Source organism: Sus scrofa, chromosome 5 (genome assembly GCF_054392235.1).
Source record: "Sus scrofa isolate SSC_HxYL_T2T_F1_AM1 chromosome 5, Sscrofa_HxYL_maternal_Yorkshire_Landrace_v2.0, whole genome shotgun sequence".
Taxonomy (NCBI): Eukaryota; Metazoa; Chordata; class Mammalia; order Artiodactyla; family Suidae; genus Sus; species Sus scrofa.
In genome coordinates this window covers 36,787,784-36,808,616 of record NC_139387.1, presented here as the reverse complement: position 1 = coordinate 36,808,616, position 20,833 = coordinate 36,787,784, and the positions used below count along the sequence as shown (strand labels likewise).

General features: G+C 36.5%; 1 protein-coding gene across 3 annotated transcripts in view; it reads right to left on the bottom strand.

Moving 5' to 3' along the window:
* LOC102164628 (uncharacterized) overlaps positions 1-20,833 on the bottom strand; it is a 248,232-nt gene that overhangs the window by 62,882 nt on the left and 164,517 nt on the right. For all 3 annotated transcript variants that reach the window (XR_014803568.1, XM_084956317.1, XR_014803567.1), the window contains one exon: positions 16,883-16,973. The gene's annotated coding sequence lies outside the window, so the exon portion shown is untranslated. Of the gene's footprint in view, positions 1-16,882; positions 16,974-20,833 lie in introns of those variants that run through there.

Genomic DNA, 20,833 nt, shown 5'->3' with positions numbered 1-20,833 from the left:
TGCGGCATATGGGTCGAACCAGAGCTGCAGCTGCCAGCCTACACCACAGCCACAGCAACGCCACAGCTCACAGCAATGGATCCTTAACCCACTGAGTGAGGCCAGAGATTGAATCTGCACCCTCATGGATACTAGCTGAGTTCTTAACCTACTGAACCACAATGGGAACTCTTGGGGACTTTTTTTTTTTAATAACACTTTCAGTTTTCTCAATTTGAGTGAATGAATGGACATTGTGCATGTGTGTGTGTGTGTGTATGTGTGTGTGTGTGAGAGAGAGAGAGAGACAGAGAGAGAGAGACAGTGAGAGAGACAGAGAGAGAGAAAGTATTCTAAGTTTTCAAATTTTTTCTCCCAGCTTTCTCACCCCAGGGGCTCCCCACTCTCAGATGGCTCCATGCACATTTCCATTTCCGAGTCGTGCTCTTGGGTGCGCTGGAGCGGAAGCACTAGGGCATTGGTGGTATAGTGGTGAACACAGTTGTCTTCCAGAAGGACTAGGGCTGGGAACCCTGACAACAGACTCAGAATTCAAATCTCGACTTCAGCACTGTCTCCTGGCCTTGGCACAGTTTTTAACGTCTCTGTCTCAGTTTCCTCATCTGCAAACAGAGATAATAACAGTCCTTATATCCCCATGTTGTGTTGAAATAAATTTCTAGGCTCAAGATGACGCTATTTCTGCCTGAGGTGTCAGGTCAGCAAACAGAAACTGCGATAACTTTTGTGTCCCTGTAAAATGTTCCACTTGACTAGAAATGCAGGATATCCAGTCTGCCAACCCCTCAAAGCCAGGCCAACTCTGGAACTTCTCACCCCAAACAGGGCTATGTGGTCCCAGCCAATCAGATATTTCCTATTTGTCTTTCCTTGTTCTTTATTCTTTATCCTATCAAAGTTTCCTTTCTTCTGGCCCATTTTGCAGCTTTTGGAATGGAAACTGTCCACTTCATGAAGTGCTAAATAAAGTTTGTTTGTAATACCTAAATTGTCTTCCTTAATCATCTTTTAAATAGTTGTCATGAAGATTATAAAAGATAATGCATATAGGGGCATCTGACACATGGTAAACACTCAGTAAATACTAGTCAGGATTATTTTTACTACTAACACCCTCTTGTCTGAGAGGATATAATTTTTTTGAGGGAAGAAACTATTTACTCATCTCGTCACCCTTACAATACCTTGTATGTGGTAAGTATTTAATTATTGTCTATTTAATGGAATGGAATCCACATTAAAAAAAATTTTTTTTATGACCACATCTGCAGCATATGGAAATTCCTGGGCCAGGGATTGAATCCAAGCTACGGCTGCAACCGCCGCTGGATCCTTTAACCCACTGCACTGGGCCAGGGATCGAACCCTTGCCCACAGTGGGAACTCTGGAATCCACATTTTGACAAAACTCAGTGTGTTGCAACTGGCCCTCAGGCTTCTGGAAAACATGCCTTTTTAATCTGCATATTCTCCTTTCGGTTAATGCCAGGTGTCAGGATGATGCTCCACTGCCTTAAACATAAATTCATGGTGTATTTCTCATAAGCATATCCTACACATCTAAATGTCACCTTATTTTTTGAACATGCACTTAGGTAGATCGGATACTACCATTCTGTGGTCTTCCCTGGGAGCCTGATTTTTATGGAGGTGGTAGGGTCCCTGGGCACATGAAGAGATTCACAGCTGTGGAAATCAGACAGTTGAAGTCCTAAACAACTTTTCTGAAAAAATAGTCATTTATGTTTCTTTTGGATTACATTCTCATCACCTGCTTTTCCATGCGGTGGTCAAACACAGGCAGAGGGAAAATTGATTAGAAGAGTCATGGCTATTTACATTAATATCCTTGAAAGGCTTTGTAAATTGGGCATTTGCAAAGGAGAACTGCTTTAGAAACAGTACAATTCTCCACTATCCATCTGGGACAAATAATTCTGTGGTACTGACTGAAGAAATCTTTTAGTGCAGATGAAACTCCATGAACGGCATTTCATTGCAGAGATAGCCAGAAATGACTATCTTATTAAGAAGCAATGTGATGGTAAAACATAATTAAAGTGAGTCAAATTACCAAGCAGGGGGCAAGAAGGAATAGAGGGGGACTTGAATATGTATATATAGGCCCAGATAAATTAATTCTATGGGCATTTGTTTATAATAATTATGCATAAATATTCAAATAATAACCTTGCCCCCAAATTAACTGTTATACTCCTTTTAATTGCATGAAGCAGGTTACATGCTCATTACCAACTTTGCCAAAGAACATGTAATGATGTGAAAACTAAAACCCCCATGAAACGTTTCCATAAAAAATGACCGTCAGTTTTTCCTTGACTTACATTTACTTGTCAATTTCAAAGGAATCAAATTTCATTATGCCATATAAATGAAGTATCCTGAAGGCACTAATTCCTGCTGTTTCAAAGCCTACCCTATATTTTCTGTGGCTTTCAGATAAATGTATTTCTTTTAGAAAAGCAATTCTCACAACCTAACCTAAGTGGACAGAGCAGGGGCTGTTTCTAATGAAACTAAGGAATTTGTGATGTCATCTTGTGTGTGGCAATCCCTCAATTAAGAGGGGAGGATCAGAAAATGCAAAACCCTATGATTACACCAACTAACTTAAAGGAAATGCATCAAAAGCTCATTATGCATGGTTACAGTTTGCAGCAAAATACAGTCCTATAGAAAGTGAAAATGCCTGTTCTTTTAAGTACCTTGGCTTCGGAAGCCAGCAGTGACAAACCTCACAGATCAACAGCCTTCCCTTTGAGCGAATGTAGAAAACCACTTGTTAGTTCCTTCCCTCCAAGCATCCCTTCCTGTGGCTCGACTTTGTTTTTAAACTATTTTATTTTTGGTAAAAATGGAGCTCACCAAACTCTAAAATACACGGAACCTCCTGCTGTCCATTGCAACACTGCAAGCAGCTCCAATATGAAAATTGGTGCATCACGTGTAACAAGGCAGTGGGGCACCAGGACTCCCCTCAGAAAGGGAAATGTGTTTACTTTGAAAAATACCCTGATAAGAGCTGGGAGAGTAGAAGAGAGCCCCGGAGGGGCTAGGGTGTGGGCGGAATGTTTCTGAGACAAAGGGAGCAATTTGGCAGTAACTTCCCAGTGCAGCATCTGGAGAGACAGGGGAGGGGCTGCAGCCAATGAGAGGGCAGCAACCAGCTTGCCCTCTGCCCACGTAACTCTTCCTTCCCTTCCCTCCTGCACACATCTTCGCTGAAATTACTGAACTGATGAAAAATTTGGTGTGAGTCTTTCTTTCTCTCTCTCTTTCTTTCTTAATTGAAAGGTGTAAAGGCTGGAGCTTGTGTCTAGATTAACTGAGTAGAACGAGGGTTAACTTCTGTGGATTCAAGAGTAGAGGCAGAAAAAAGCCTCTGTGAAGAAGTGTTCGGAATTTTTGTAGAAATTAGGGGAGGTCTCTAGACACAGATTTAGATGAGTTTACTGAAGGAATAAGGGAGTCCTTCATGGCATCTTGGTTAAACCAGCTACATTCTGGGCAGAATCACCACTTTGTGATACTGATGTCATGGGTGGAAAGCTACTGTGTGTTTTAAACTTCTTCATGGATAGGTTTGTGGAAACGTGACGTGACAAACACCAAGCATCATAGTTGATTTTGTAGTCTTTGAACTGGCTAGACTTCAAAATAATGTTAATTTAAGAGGCTGGCCGATGGAAAATATTTGAGTAGAATATCAAAGAACTTTAAAATCCCAGTCTTATATTTCATAAACATCCAACAACATCAGTTTTTCAAAGTCAATTCAAAATCCTGGAGAATAAGGGATAAATTCAGAACCAGGTAGACTGGTTATATAATATTCCCAAGGGACTCTTCATTACTCAGGCTGCAGATGAAGATGCACCAACAGCTGGGTCCCTTTGCACATGGTTATTATATCTGTTCTAGCATCAAATCTAGAGGGTCATAGTGTAAACCAATAGACAAACATATGTTTGATCATAGTTCACAGTGTCTTAGGGCTTTTTGATTATAAAAATAATAAATGGGGAGTTCCCTTTTGGCTCAGCAGGTTAAGGATCCAATGTTGTCACTGCTGTGGCTCTGGTTACAGCTGTGGCATGGGTTAGATCTCTGGCCCAGGAACTTCTGCTTCTGCATGCTGTGGGTGCAGCAATAACAACAAAAAGACATTAAAAATAATGGTATATTACCTAAAGAAATTATTTAATATCCAATTTCATTAGGTATTTCTTCCAAATGGAGTGGTCAGACCCAAAGTTTCAGATTGCATCATCTCCTGAGATGCCTTCTCTGATCACCGCCTACAAAGTTTTCCTTTGTACATCACTCTTTGGATTTTCTTCACAACACTTATCACCACCTAGAGTAATCCTCTTTTTTCACCTGTTTTTGGTCTGTCTGCCAATCATTCCAATACGAAGACCATGAAAGTAGCGAACTGATACTTCTTGTTCATTTCTGTTTCTCAAGCTCGAGGATAATGCCTGGCACATAATCAGAGCTCAATAAATACTTGTTGAATCATTTAATGAATTTCACTCATCATCCAATCTGTGGAGATTATCAAAATCCTTATAGGCCACTACAAATATAGTGTGATTATTTTTATAAAGAATAGACATACTGAAGGATTCAGTGGTTGGTATTTTGATCTAGTTCCTTTTGATTATCATCCTAATCTTGGATCATGTAAATGCTCTCACATTATACCAATCAGGATACTTTGCAAGAAAAAAAAATCAGAATAATAGCTGTTCTGCACTCAAAGTGGATTTAGAGTTAAATTTATAGGATTTAATCTATAACTTAGATGATATAACAGTAGAGTTCAATTTTCATATAAAGGGATGTTTTGATGTTCAATTTTAGCTTTAGGTTAATAGCATTGTTAGATTACATTCTTGGGTCATTGGAAGGATGGGTTCATTTTCTTTTTTTTAAATATTTATTTATTTATTTGGGTCTTTTTTTGTCTTTTTAGGGCCGCACCCAGGCTAAGGGTTTAATCGGAGCTATAGCCACCAGCCTATGCCACAGCCACAGCAACATGGGATCCAAGCTGTGTCTGTGACCCATACCACAGATCACAGCAACGCTGGATCCTTAACCCACTGAGCGAGGTCAGGGAGCAAACTCGAAACCTCATGGTCCTAGTCGGATTCGTTTCTGCTGTGCCACGATGGGAACTCCTCATTTTCTTTTTTTAATGTAAAAATCTTGAAGGCTGACTATCACAGTGAAAATTACCAGGATTATCTTAAAATCTCCCACCAACTTTGACTTGATTACCAATGTTCACTAAAAAGTGCTTTGCAAATTATGGGGTGGTGCAGGAAGGGAAACAGCATTAACGAAAAGAGCTAATAAGTGTATAAATCACATTTCCTTCCAAAAATTACAAACAATGTATATCATATTGCATAAAGCAAATAGATAAATATTGTCAAATCTGTTTCATAAGATTATAAACATCCTTTTCTTTTGATGCAGAATGAGATCACACAGTGGAAAAGAAAAGATAGAGGAAGGAAAATATTGGAAAATAAAATAATAGGATACAGAGAAAGAAAAAGTAGTAGAAAAAGAGAAGGGATGAAAGAAGACAAATGGGAGTGATAATAGAAGAAAATATAGAAGACAAAAGAAAAGAAGAAGCAAAAGAAGTATAGGAAAAAGAGGTGATCTGTATACAAGAAAGAGGAAAGGGGGAAAGAGCAGGAGGAGAGGAGAGAGTTTTTCAAAAGGGGAAAATAGAGATTAGCTTTCTCATTCTTTTCCTCTATCAGAACATTCTCTACCTCAAACAGGGCCAGGGACTTGTAGCCTCTTTCTTGTTTTTTTTCTCATTGTGTTTTTCCTGGCTTCTCTGGAGTTCCCTTTAAGGTCTGGTTTCCTTTAAGGCCTGGTTCCTTTTAATACTTGGTTTCAGCTTGTTGCTCAGACTGACTGGGTTGGCTAAGGGTTTTTGAAGAGGAGAGTAGAATGACCATTTTTTTAAATATCCAATTTGTTTTTCTTAAGGACACATTTTCTTGTTAGATGATATTTTCTTAAAAGTAGTGAAACATGTATCAGAAAGAAAAAAAATACAGGCACAAGCAAATGATTTTCTGAGAGAATTTTGGTTCTGTAAAAAACTGTTACCATATTTGGCTTTGGTTCCCTTTGTGTTTCTGCAGATTAGTGTAGTTCATTTTGGGTGTTTGATTCAGGGTTCACTTTAGTTCAGGTTCCTGATTCAATTTTTGTTTCTATGATTGAACCAAAATTCCATTTTAAAAAAGTACTCAGTGGGCTAGATTCCTCAGCCAACACTTAAAAATGAACAAATATGAGAATATTATATAATATGTGCTTCAATAATGTTTAACTTCTGGATTTCAGGGAAATTTGGATAAGCATTTTCATATACTAAAATGGTAAGTGAGTAAATCAATACCTTTGCCCCTCCATATATTTTCAGTGTATTTTGATGTAAAAGTTAACTCACAGAGGTAAATTTAATCAAAATAGCTCACACAATATGCAACCTTTTAGTTTAACCTAAAAAGTTAGGACTGTCTCTTCCCAAACTGGTTTATTTTTCAGAAAGCTATTTAAATAAAAATTTTTTTTTTCAAATATGTAATACATTCACAAAGTTCAAAATTTATCCCTCTTGGGATTCACTGGACTTCTTAAATTTGTGATTAAGGATCTTTCACTTGGGAAAATTCTTAGTTATTATCTCTTCAGATATTGTCTCATTCTCACTTTTTTTTTTTCCCTTCTGGAACTCTGATGAGAAGCATGCTACTTTCTCAATCTATCCTCCAGGTCTTTTAACTTTTCTTTTATCTGGTACACCTTTTTGCCTCTTTGTGATTCCTTCTAGACAAGTTGGCCTGTTCTCCATTTCAGTAATTCTTTCTTCAGGTATGCCTAACATGCTGTTAAAACTACCCATTTAGTTTTTAATTACACTCATAGTTGTCAGTTTCTGAGGTTCTATTTGATTCTTTTAAAAAAAGATCTGCTTGGTTATTCTAAATAGTTTCTTACTATCTGGATTTATTTTCAAGCTTGACTTTTTTTTTCTTTTTGCCATTTCTTGGGCCTATCCCGTGGCATATGGAGGTTCCCAGGCTAGAGGTCGAATCAGAACTGTTGTTGCTGGCCTACACCAGAGCCACAGCAACGCAGGATCCGAGCTGCGTCTGCGACCCACACCACAGCTCACGGCAACGCCGGATGGTCAACCCACTGAGCAAGGCCAGGGATCGAACCCGCAACCTCATGGTTCTTAGTCGGATTCGTTAACTACTGCGCCACGATGGGAACTCGAAGCTTGACTTTTACTTAATAGAGTAATCATAGTTATTTCTTAATTTGTGTCTGATAATTCCAGTATCAGATGTTTTGCAGCTCTAATTCTGTTTTCTGTTATTTCTGCTGATTTTTGGTTTAGTGCTTTGTCACTGAAATGACTGTGAGCTGCTCATTTTCTTTAGAAAATTATTTGTGAGTATCCTTTGAGGCACTGGATGATGGTGGGGGTTCTTCCAGTGGGGATTATGTTTGCTTTGGCTCTGTGCCTAGGACCACTATCAGGTCTCAACTTTTCCTTGGATTATCCAGGTTGTGTGAATCTGTAAATCACAGAGGGCTAGGTTGTCATTACAACTCATCAGAGGACTTCCTCTCCTTGATTCTTGCCTTCCCTGGGGTAGGAGTTGAGATATTTATTTTTTACTTATTCTTACACTAACGGTTTATCCTTTTGCCAGTTCTCTGGGATCTGAGTATCCTATTTGACTCCCTAAGCAAACGGTTATACAGTAATAAAACTCCCTGTTATTCCTGTCTTCCTGATTATTGAATGACCTATCTCAGTAAGTGCTAAGAGAGCACTTGATAAAATTCAGCACTAACTTATACACTCACATATACAGAGTCTTAGAGAACTATGCACAGAAGGGAAACTTTAAAAGCCTGACAATGGTTTTATCATACTTTTGTGGTGAAAATGTGGAGGATTCTTTTTAAAGTTAAAAGCAAGACTGAGAGGCCTTTGGCAACACTTCTATTCAATGTTGTATTGGCATTCCCAGAAAATACAATAAGAGAAGGAAAAGAAGCAAGATATTGAAGAGGAAGAAAACTTTCTCTTATTAAAGGATATGATTATTTATAGAGACTTTAAAGACAATCTGAAAATCCAGAAAATCTGTAAGATATAATAGCATTCCTATATTGGTAATTATTGTTTAGAAAATTAGCAGAAAAATATATAATTCATAATAACAACAAAATGATGAGGTATCTTTGAAAAAATATAACAAAATATCTGTAATACTTTATGGAAAACACAGAATATAACTGAATGACATTAAAGAAGATCTGAATAAGTAGAAATATATACCATTTTTGTGAGAGGGAAGATTGAATACTATAATTATATCATTTCCTCCAAATCAGTCTACAAATTCAGTGCTTTCTGTGGAAATTGTCAAGCTAATTCTAAAATTCATTAGAAAGAGCAAAAGCTAAGTCAATTTTAAAGAATAATTTGGGGGACTCATGCTACCAGATATCAATGCTTATTATAAATCTAAGGCAGAATTCCTGAGTGGCATGTGGTTGTTGACTGTGGCGACTGAGGTTGCTGCAGAGGTGAAGGTTCAATCCCTAGCTCCATGCAGTGGGTCAAAGGATCTGGCATTGTCATGGCTGCAGAGTAGGTTGCAGCTGAGGCTCAGATCCAATCCCTGGCCCAGGAATTTCCATATCCTTGGTTGTGGCCATAAATAAGATAAAATAAAACTAAAGCAACGAATAATGTCATATTTATACAAGGATATACAATACAGTTATCCTTCAGTATCTATGGGAGATTGGTTCCAGGACCTTCCCAATACTAAAATTCATAGATGATCAAGTTCCTTATGTAAAATGACATAGTATTTGCATGCGATTCATATCCTCCTATATACTTTAAATGATTGCTATATTATTTATAACACCTAATACAATGTAAACACTACGTAAATAGTTGCTGGTGCATAGCAAATTCAAGTTTTGCTTTTTGAAGTATTCCGAAAAAAATTTTTTTCCAAGTATTTTTGATTCAGTATTTTTTTTTTTTTTTTGCTTTTTAGGGATGCACTCCCGGCATATGGAAGTTCTCAGGCTAGGGGTCAAATCAGAGCTACAGCTGTCAGCCTATACCACAGCCATAGCAACATCAGATCTGAGCTGTGTCTGCAACCTACAGCACAGCTCACGGCAATGCCAGATCCTTAACCCACTGAGCGAGGCCAGGGATCAAACCCACAGTTTTGTGGTTCCTAGTTGGATTCGTTTCCACTGCTCCATGATGGGAACTCCTGATCCAGTTGGTTTACTCCCTGGATGTGGAACTCATGGATATAGAGGGTCAACTACACATATATGTAACAGAATAGAAAGCCTAGAAAAGAACCATATATAGAGAAAGATATGGTATATGATATATTACAAATAATTGGAAACAGGACAAACTATTCAAAATATTATCATGGAACAGATGGCTATCCACACAGAAAATAAAATTCTCATACCATACACTTAAGTGTTCATTCCAGGGGGATTAAAACCTAAACATAAAAAGCCTTTAACATTTTAGGCATTTTAGGAGAAAATGTAAGAGATATGTTTTTGATCTTGGGATAGGGAAGGATTTGTTGAATAAGACAGCCAAAAGCATACATCAAAAAGGCAAAGATTGATGAAACAAAAAACCCCTGCTTAACAAAAGACACCATAATCAAAGTTGAAAGAAAAGTTCAGAATGGGAGAAAATATTTATACCACATGTAACTAATATAATATACAAATATTCTAAATGTATAAATTGCTACTACAAATATAAAAGAAAAGGAGAAACAAGTCTGACAGAAAAGTGGGCAAAGATACGAACAAGCTATTTAGAGAAGTGGCTAAAGTATTGGGTAGTACAGCTCTGGGGAAAATCTACATGCACATGAGTATTCATCATAGCGCCACATACATTAGGAAAGCATTGGAAACACCCTGTATGTCGGTCAGCGGAAGAATGAACAAATGGAAATATATTCATAAACTGGAGTACCACACCTCTGTCGAATAAGCTAGAACTACAGGCATCAATAATTAAAAAAATTTTTCGGAATTCCCGTCGTGGCGCAGCAGAAACGAATCCAATTAGGAACCATGAGTTTGCGAGTTCGATCCCTGGCATCACTCAGTGGGTTAAGGATCCGGCCTTGCCATGAGCTGTGGTGTAGGTCACAGACGTGGTTTGGACCTGGTAAAATTGCTATGGCTGTGGTGTAGGCCAGCGGCTACAGCTTCGATTAGACCCCTAAGCTGGGAACCTCCACATGCCGCTGGTGTGGCTCTAATAAAAGACAAGAAAAAAAAAAATTTTTTTTTTGAGTCAAAAAACAAAAACAAAACCAAGCTGCAGAATGAAAATACAGTATCATGCAATTCACGTACAGGTTGAAAAATACTACATGGTATAAATTATGAGTTATTTATATGTACTAATATTAAAAACACATCCATGGTAATGATAAACCTTTAATTCAGGATAATGGTTATAACTGAGTAGGGAGCAAGGGGAATGGAATCTGGGAATGGAATCTGGGAGAGGTATGTTAGGGACTCTGGCTGTATTGATGAATTTCCATCCCCCCTCCAATTATATAAATATCACAAAATGTTTAGATTTGACAAAGATCAATGGCAAATAATACACAGGTATTTAATTTATACTATGTTAGTCTTCTATTAAATATGACATAAATATAATATAAATTAAATATATGTAATGCTTTTTTTCTGTATGTTTGACATATTTCATAAGAAATCATTGAATAGACTCCTACAGTCAATGAGGATGATTCAACACTGGGAAATACATTACTGTAATTCAGTACATAGTAAATGCAATTGGTAAATTAAAGACATGCTTAAGAATATAATGAGCAAGAGATGGGTAAGATTTTTACAAAGAAAAACCACAAAACCTTAACTGAGGATACAAGGCAAGACCAGAAAAAATAGAGTAATTACCATGTCCTAATGTAGGACAACTCATGTTGTAAAATTACCAATCCTCTCCAAGGTGATAGGGAAACAAAGCAATCCCAGTTGTGATGTCAGTTTTTGAGTATTTCAAATTAATGAGTAAAAGAAAGAGCAGGACAACTGGCTATCCATGAAGAAAAGAGTAAAGTTTGTGTTATTTTATCCAGTTTCTAAAAATAAATCTCAAATAGATTAAAGAGCCCAAGGTCAAAATAAAATAAAATAAAATAAAATCATTGCAAGGACATGTGGAAGAAGACTTTTAAAATCTTAGAGTGAGAATTACCTTTCTGAGTATGATATTAGAATCTTTTTCTAATAGACTCACAAATGTAGAGAATAGACTTGTGATTGTCAAGGAGAGGGTGGGGATGAATTGGGAGTTTGGGATTAGCAAACTATTACATATAGAATGTGTAAAAAAACTAGGTCCTACTATATACCACAGGGAACTAAATTCAATATCTTGTGATAAACCGTAATGGAAAAGAATATCTCTCTGTGCCTGGCACTGTTCTAAGTACTTTTTAATTTTAAGTCATTCAAAAGTCCTGAAACAACACTATATGGTAGTTTCCGGCATTATCATACTTTTCTAGGTGAGGAAAGGAGTACTAAGTGGTAGAGCTGGGGTTTGAGTCCAGCTGGGCTGGCTCCAGCTTCTGTTCTCTTATCTATTCTCCTGCTTATAAAGCCAAAGACAAAAAGAACAAACAAACAAACAAAAACAACCCAAGTGAAGAACTGACCCAAGTGAAAAACAACCCAAATGAAGAAAAGGGAAAGAGTAAAAATTTCACAGAGGAAGAAATACAGTGGTTTACAAATGTGTGAAAATAACGCTAAACCTCATGAGTCACCCAAGAAACAATGAAAAGAACATGAAATGTCACCTTTACCCTCTAGAGTGGTAAAAAAAGTTAAAAGATTGCAAAAAATAGATAACATTACAGCTAAAAAATTAAAGTATGGTAATTGGTAAGAATTTGTACATACTAATCCTTTTATACTTTGGTGGTGGGATAGGTGGCTTTGATATTTTAAGGGGGGCAATTTGATAGTATTAATCGAAATGAAATTTTCACACCTGTAGATTAGCAATTTACTTTTTGGAATTTAGTTAACTATTCTTTCAGCAATATACACAGATGTGATACAGCTATACAGCAATGTGACCGAAACATTAGAAATAATGCAGTAAGAGTTCGCATCATGGCTCAGCGGGTGAAGAACCCCACTAGTATCCAGAATGCGGGTTCGATCCTGGTGTCACTCTGTGGGTTAAAGATCCTGCATTGCCCCAAGCTATGGTGTAGGTTGCAGATGCAGCTAGATCTGGCATTGTGGTGGCTACGGCATAGACTGACAGCTGTAGCTCTGATTTGACTCCATATGCCACAGGTGTGGCCCTTAAAAAAAATAAATAAATAAAGCGGTAGATCTATATATTCTGATATGGAAACATATCCAAAGCAGAGTAATGGGTATAGTGTGTTTATATTTGAGTTAAAAAAATATGTCAAGAGCAAACCCCTCTGTATACTCTCTGGGACTGGTGCTTTTCTCAGAGTCTCTGTGGTGGCTTTCTAGAATGCCCCTGACTTTAGGAGTCTTGCCTCCAGTCCCTCCATGTGAGGGATAGTATTGAGAATCTGCTGGGGTCTCCTATACTTATGTCCCCTTTGGATACAGCAGTTCCTTTTTCAGCTCAGATTAGTCTGCCCACCTCTAGTAGATTGTTTTCTAATGTTGCTAGTAAGTGCTTGTCCCTTTGCCCATTGCTGATGTAGGTTTGCTCACAAATATATATTTTTATTTCCTGGGTCATTTTTTTTTTTTGAACATACTTAATTGTCCTTTTTTTTTAAATTTAATTTTATGGCCACATCTGTAATGTATGGACATTCTTGGGCCAGGAATCAAATCCAACCTATGCCACAGCTGTGACAACACCAGATCCTTTAACCTACTTCTCTGAACCCGTACCTACACAGTGACCCGAACTGCTTCAGTCAGATCCTTAATCTACTAGGTTAAGAACTCCTCCTGGAAACTCCTTCGGGGTCATTTCAATGAGATTAAAGGAGAAGGGCATATTACCTGTAATGATTTTCATACCTTCTTTTCCTCTCCATTTCCTCTAACTACTGAAGGATATTATAGGGAGTTCTAATGCCATATAACTAAACATTTTGAAGAGTCATATTTGGAAATTTTTCCAGAACCAATTAAAAAAGCAAAGTTTTGATAGAGGAACTGATAGGGTGTGGTAAAAATGAATGAAATCTTGTTTAAGAAACATAGTTTATTTTGCACAGTTAGAATGGACTTTATCTGTACACTTAAGACTGTGCAAAGATTTTAACTGAATATACCTTTTTTTTTTTTTTATACTGTACTTGAGGGGACAGTCTGTACCATAGGAACAAAGGATCAGATTGTAATACCAGTGACTAAAATAGGTCTGTTTCTAAAGAGCATGTGACGTGTGTTGATTATCAGTCAATAAAGCTAGCAGGAAGCATGGAAATGGAAACTATCTCAATGCAGACAAGGAGGTATCTTCACGCATTAATGGAAACTATATCCTTTAGCCTCACAAATAATTAGAGATATTAAAAATCATAACCGAAAGAGTATATGGTGAGATCAGCATTAAAAATGTAAGTTCATATTTGTATATTTCACCAGAGTTTATAATGTGCTTTCATATACATCATCTCATAGGATCCTTACAACCATCCAGGTGACATGATCAGTGTATTATTATCCCTATTCTGTAGATGAAGAAACTGCAAGTTGTTGAGTGGTTAAATGATTTAAGTAAGGTCATACATTTGGTAGAAATTCTCATATATAAAAGCTCTTAGATCAGATCAGTTTTTTTTTTTTTAATATTAAGCTTTCAACAGCTGCAGGGGCAAATTAACACATAGTGATGTTTTTGAACTTAACTAAGTTTTCGACATAAAAGACCAAACTAATGTAATTTGAACTTTCACAATATTTCCACTGAGATTCAATCACAATGGAAGAGCCTGGAATTGGCCAGCAATCCTGAAATTCCTTAAAAAGCTAGGAGATATACCAAACCTCTTTTCCCTAGCCCAAGACAAATTAGTAAAGCAAAAGAGAGAATAGGCTTGTATGCCAATTCAAATATGGTGTCCTCTTCTTCACCTGTTCATTTTTCATTTCGTTGATTTTCTTGGGAATCTATGTTTGTGGGTGAATAGGTAGGAGTGAGCTGGGCACAGTTAATTAACAAGTATTTATTGGACACCCACTATGTACATAATGAATATAGAAATGTTCATGACATTTAACAAAGCATCTGTGATGATATAAAAGAAGGGGTCAGGACTCCTGAAACTTAGAATGCAAATATGTAGAAATAAAGTGAATGAGAACAAACACAAAATGATACATGGAGAAGTGCTAAATAATTTAGGACATATAAAATACATCACTAATAGCAACAGAGTAAATGATCAAAGCAGAACTGGGCCAGTCCTAGAAAACTGTCTTCAGTTGGTGAATGTTGAACCAAAATTTGAAGTTGGTTTTAGTCTAGGATTAATGGAGATAAGTGAGATTGATTTCTTTAGTGTGGCAGGGAGTGTGGGGGCAGGGGTAGGATGGTGTGTATTAAGGGATTGCCAGGAAAAATAAACACATATCTCTAGTCATTTGGAAAGTAATTTAAAGAAGTGAATCGGTAAAGACAAATTTAAATACACAATTTATGACTCAAGGTTTTTCATTTTTTGTTTATTTGTCTTTAACAAATTCTTTAAAAATGTTAGGGAAAGCTTATTGTTTGAGAAGAACCATGTATCTGTTCTGCGTAAAACAGCCTGAAACTTGTTTTTGATACTGATGGTAACAGACAGCAGAGCTTAAAAAAACAGGCAAGTAGTCAATATATAGGATATATAAATAATCATATACTTAAGTTAGTGCAAAATACAAATGTCTTAATTCTCTAAGTTGACAAGTAATTGAAATAACATGGACACTTTTTTGCCTATAAGTATATTTCAGTTGTGCAGATGTACATAAAGGAGGCAGTTGTGATAAACTCTTGGCCTGGAGTCACTGGACTGGGTTTCATTTTTGTAATTTATTTTTTTAATTGGAGTATACTTGATTTACAATTGTGTTAATTTCTGCTGCATAGCAAAGTGATTCAATTATATACCCACATACACACACACACACACATATATATACACACACACACATTGTTTTTCATATTCTTTTCAAGTATGGTTTATCACAGGATATTGAATATAGCTTCCTTTGCTATATAGTAGGAACTTGTTATTGGATTTCAGATCTTGGGTCTAATAAGGTAATATTTCTATCACTTTGAGTAAGTTGCCTAAATGTATTAGAAGTCAATGTTATAGATTTCTGTGAGGATCATATAAGACAATATATGTGAAGGTACCTGGCATATGGTAACCACTCAATGTGTTTTGCTTCTTTTTTGTTTTCCCTAAGAAGTGATAGATCTTTATAGAGAATGTTGTAAGGCCTGGATGGGAACATAGATGAATATGCAACAATGTTTAGGTAAAGTATGAAGCATGTCCTTTATATTCTTTCCATGGAAACCTTCAGTATGCTCCATACTTCTAAACATCACTCCTTTTCCAATCATAAGGATTGACCTTTTATTGCACAAAGCAAACATTTACAAAAAATAGCCCCTCCTCCCCACAGAACTGATTGTAGAAAATTTGGAAAATCCAGAATGGGAAGACCATCTGTAATCTCACTAGCCAGAGAAAACTATTTTGGTGTATTTTCTTCCAATCTCTTTTATGTAACATATCTAAATTGGAATCAACCGTACATATCTCTTGTAACTTGATTTTTTTCCAGCTTGTGCTATACAGAGAGCATATACTTATGTCATTATACACATGAAGTTTTTGAAAACGTAATTTTGCATGATTGTGTAGTATCCTATAGTATGGTTCTACCAATAATTCTTTTAAATTTTTCCCTATTTTTGAGGCTGTTTAGAATATTTGCCATAACACATATCATTGCAATGATATGTAAACCTCTGATTTCTTTAATGTAGATTTCAAGAAATGGAATAATTACTTCAAAAATGAAAACCCCTTTAAGCTTCTTAACTCATATTCAAAAATTATCCTTTGGAAAGGTTGTACAGTGTATCAGACAATATTTCCTAGAACCCTCACAGCCAAGCATTTCTATGAAGACTTCCTTCATAAGTGATTGCCATGCCCATCTGTGCCGATTAATTTCTGGAAATCTTTGTTAATGGTCATTTACTAAAAATCATTGCCATTGTATTTAAGGCTTTTCATTTCTTATTTATCTTCATTATAATTTACATGTTCTCTTTTAAAAATGGTAAGCCAGTAAAAGTGCTAATAATACTAAAATTGAGATTTAATTTCTTAGATAAAATCGAGACAGGCTGACAAATTCAGACTTGTGGGAAGACTGGATAGACGGTTGCCTGGGAAATATTTTATGAGTCACTGTTTTTAAAACCTCCAGAGCCAGGAAGAAGAGGCTGATTAGCTGAGATGGGCTATCATATTCCCATTTCATATATTTCTAGAAATAGCACAGCTCTATGCATGTGTTAAATGGTCCAAAATTAATTAATGATGATAAAACTAGAAGACGAGCTGCCTTAGGCAAATTTTGTTCCCTGACCTAGTCATGAACATCTATTAAGTAAGATGAACAATCCTTCACCAGTCTCTTATGCATTTGTATTTACCTGTGTATACATCTGTCTCCACTGGCTAGTAGAGTTCTTGGAGCTGGACAATGAGTGTTTTCATCTTTGTTTTAAGACTGGAGAACAATATCTGTAATAGAATCATATAGAATCATATAGATGAATGATTACCTGGTCTCTTATGCATTTGTATTTACCTGTGTATATGTCTGTCTCCACTGGCTAGTAGAGTTCTTGGAGATAGACAATGAGTGTTTTCATCTTTAAGACTGGAGAACAATATGTGTGATAGAATCATATAGATGAATGATTACCTGGTGGATGGTTAGGGAAGGACTTGTTGAGCATAACTATTGAAATTTCCCAAAATAAAAAGATTTGAATATATTAAAATTTAAAATGCCTCATACTACCCTCCATAAACATCCAAGCCAATAAACAAAATTACATGACAAAAGTAATAGGGACAAATTGTTTCAGTACATTTGATAGCAAGAGATTTAATGCCTTTAATATATAAAGAACTCATAAAAATCAATAAGAAAACTACTGAACCCAACAGTTAAATGGACAAAGGGTATGAATACATAATTCACAAAAGAGAAAATAGAAATGACTAAAATATATTAAAAATGCCCAACTTTACTTTTTTCAAATTTTTAAAATTGTGGTAAAATACACATAACATTTATCATCTTAATAATTTTTACATGTACAGTTCAGTGGCCTACTTTATTTTTAATAAAGATATGCAGAATAAAATAATCAGATACCATTTTTGATCATTAAATGAAAAAGTTCATTTTAAAAAATGATAATAAATCTAGGAAAAGCAGAGTGAATAGGAATGTATCTTGGCACAACATTTCTGGAAAGCAATTTGGGAATATATATCGAAATCTTGAAAGGCGTTTATATTCTTTGACACAAAGAATTTATTCTAAAGAAATAATCTGATTTGAGATTTATTCTAAAGAAATAATCTGAAATGAGAGTAAAGATGTTTATAATACACATGCTATTTATCTTCACAAAATATTAGAAAAATTTAAAAATTCAACAGGGATAATTAAATATATTTAATATATAGATATGATATAGTAGATATATTACTATATTACAATCTATTATTTATATTAATACATAGACAATAGATTATTTATATATCCTTTATTTATTTATTTTTGTCTTTTGTCCCTTTTTTTAGGGCCACACCAGCAGCATATGGAGGTTCCCAGGCTGGGGTCTAATCAGAGCTGTTGTTGCCAGCCTACGCCAGAGTCACAGCAATGCCAGATCTGAGACGCATCTGCGGCCTACACCACAGCTCATGGCAATGCTGGATCCTTAACCCACTGAGCAAGACCAGGGATCCAACCCGCAACCTCATGGTCCTAGTCAGATTCATTAACCACTGCACCACGACGGGAACTCCTACATATCCTTTAAAATGATGTTAATGGAAACATTTTAATAACATGACAAAATACAATTTGAAGTGAAAAGTATAAAGTAGATAGTTATACATACTTGTATATATGCATAAAAATTATTAGAAATATACCAATCTATTAGTAAGAACTATTTCTGGATAGTGGAATTACAAATTAACTCTCCTTCATATCCTATGTATTTTTGAACTTTTAATAAAGATAATGTATTGCAAATATAACTTGAAGTTAACAGCAGAGATTTAGCTTAAAGAAAGTTGGTTAAAGAAAAGCAAGAAATAAGCAAAAGGTGGAAGGGAATATGAATAACATTTGCAAGCTATGTGCTGCGGGAAAGAGTGGAGAGGGAGAGGTTAAAAGACTGAAAAGAGGCTCTCACTGGGGTTGAAGTCCCAGGGCACAGGGTTGGATGAAACCAGAGGGGCCATTTCTTCCATTGAGGTGTGAAGGGAGGAAGGTGCAGACTAGTTAGTCAGTGGAAATAAGGAAATGGCGAGATTCTTGCTTGATGACGGCTATTTTCCCTGAAGGAGGAACAAGTGAGATTCTCTGCTGGGCATCTTCTGTGAAGCTTGAGAAAAGTGTAAAGCCTTGAAATTGGCACTGAGCAGAAAGGAACGGTTTTATGTGTTATTTCCCTTCAAAACCCTGTCCTTAATCATTCCTCTGATCGACAGTTGGCACCAATGAACCAAGACAAAAATGTGGAAATTATCATCCCCACTCATATTGCTCAACAAAGTTCACACACTTCAATCCCCTAAATATCTCTTCTCGCCTTCTCTTCCCCGTCTTCTTGTCAGGACTGCTGCAGTAGATTCTGAACTGGCCTCTCAACGCTCGTTCCCAATCCATACATCATACTCTTCTCATCCCCAATCCATACATCATACTCTTGCCAGACTCATTTTTTAAAAACCCAATAAGGGCTATTATCATGCTTCTATTTAAAATACTTTAAACTCTTCAGTTGCCTTTAAGATAAAATCCAAATTCCTCTACAGGATATGCAAAGCACTTCTTGATCTGGTTCTTGTATCTTTTCAATTTTAACTTTTTCTCATCATTTAATCATCTGTCATCCATCCATCCAAAGATTTATTCATCCATCCATCCATCCATCCATCCATCCATCCATCTTTCCACGCATTTAAGTGCCTACATTATGCTGGTGAATGTGTAGGCTCTGTGCTAGTGAAATAATACCAAGAAATCTAGTCATGGTATTTGTGCAAGAACAACTTATGTTCTGGCGAGGAAAATAAACCTAAATAGGTGTGATAAATGTTATAGTCATCACAATGTATACAGGTGTACTGAATACACAAAGGAAGAGGGGTCAGGTCTCAGGGAGGGACTGGGCAGAGGGATGAGGTCAGAAAAATTTTAGAGAGATATGACTCGAACTGAATCATGAAGAAGTAAGCACATTTTTTGGTCTTTTTTTTTTTTTTGGTAGAGAAGATGAAAAAAGGTGTTTCAGGTAGAGGCATTCATGTGAACCAAGGCATGGAGATCTGACACAGCTCATGGTGTCTGGTATGCCTGTAGCACAGACTGCAAGTGTGTGTGTGTGGTATGGTGGGGCCCTGGAGGAGGATGTGGTAGTGAAAAAAGAGAGATACTGGAGAAGGAGGCAAAGGCCAGATGCTGGAGTTCTAGGCTTGTCCCAAGGCAGTGGAATATTATTGACAGGTTTTAGACAGCAGAGTAAATTAATTAGATCTGGAATTTTAAAAGATCTGGTTGGCTATAAAGTGGAGGACAGATTGTAAGGCTGTAAGACACTAGAGGTAGTAAGCCCATCTTGAAGGTTATTATTTAGAGGAGAGATGATAAAGCCCGATGGGCTGAACCGAGGAAAGAGAGTGGGGTGCTTTAGGAATGCTAAGGAGGTATTATGTTGTTCAGCATGCTTCTTAGAGTATGGTTCCCCAACTGAGGACAGTCTTTGAATTGTTTGTTACCAGTCTTCTATGAGACAAATAGAGAAACTGAGAGAAAGAATTTAGAAACATTTGCAGTAAGGTAAAGGAGTAATTTTACAACTGTGAAATCTAACTATGAAAATATTGGACTTTTTTTGTAGGTATTTGCTTTTATTTTTCTTTTTTCTACTTACTCTTCCTCTAAAATTGTATTTTATAAAAGTATTGGGCCATACAGGCAGGAAATATGAAGTGGACCCCTTCTCTTTGGCTGAGAAGTGCCCACCTACAGGACTTGGTGACTGAATGAATATGAGAGTGGGTGGAAGGAAGACGTACAAGATGACTTGGGGGTCTGACAACTGGTGTGATAGCTAAAGAAAGTTACAGGAGCAACCATTTTTTAAAAAAGATGGTAAACTCCCACTTCCTGATTGATTTGGGCAAGAGTCGCTTTAAAAAATACATCTGGGGAAACATGTTGTACTCTTTCATGCTTCTAGATTTTTGCATGCACCGGTTCCTCTACCAGAAACTTTCTTGGTCCTCTTGTCTTCATATTGCTAATACTTAATATAAAGAAAAACATTGTTAAAGTGTTTATGTATCAT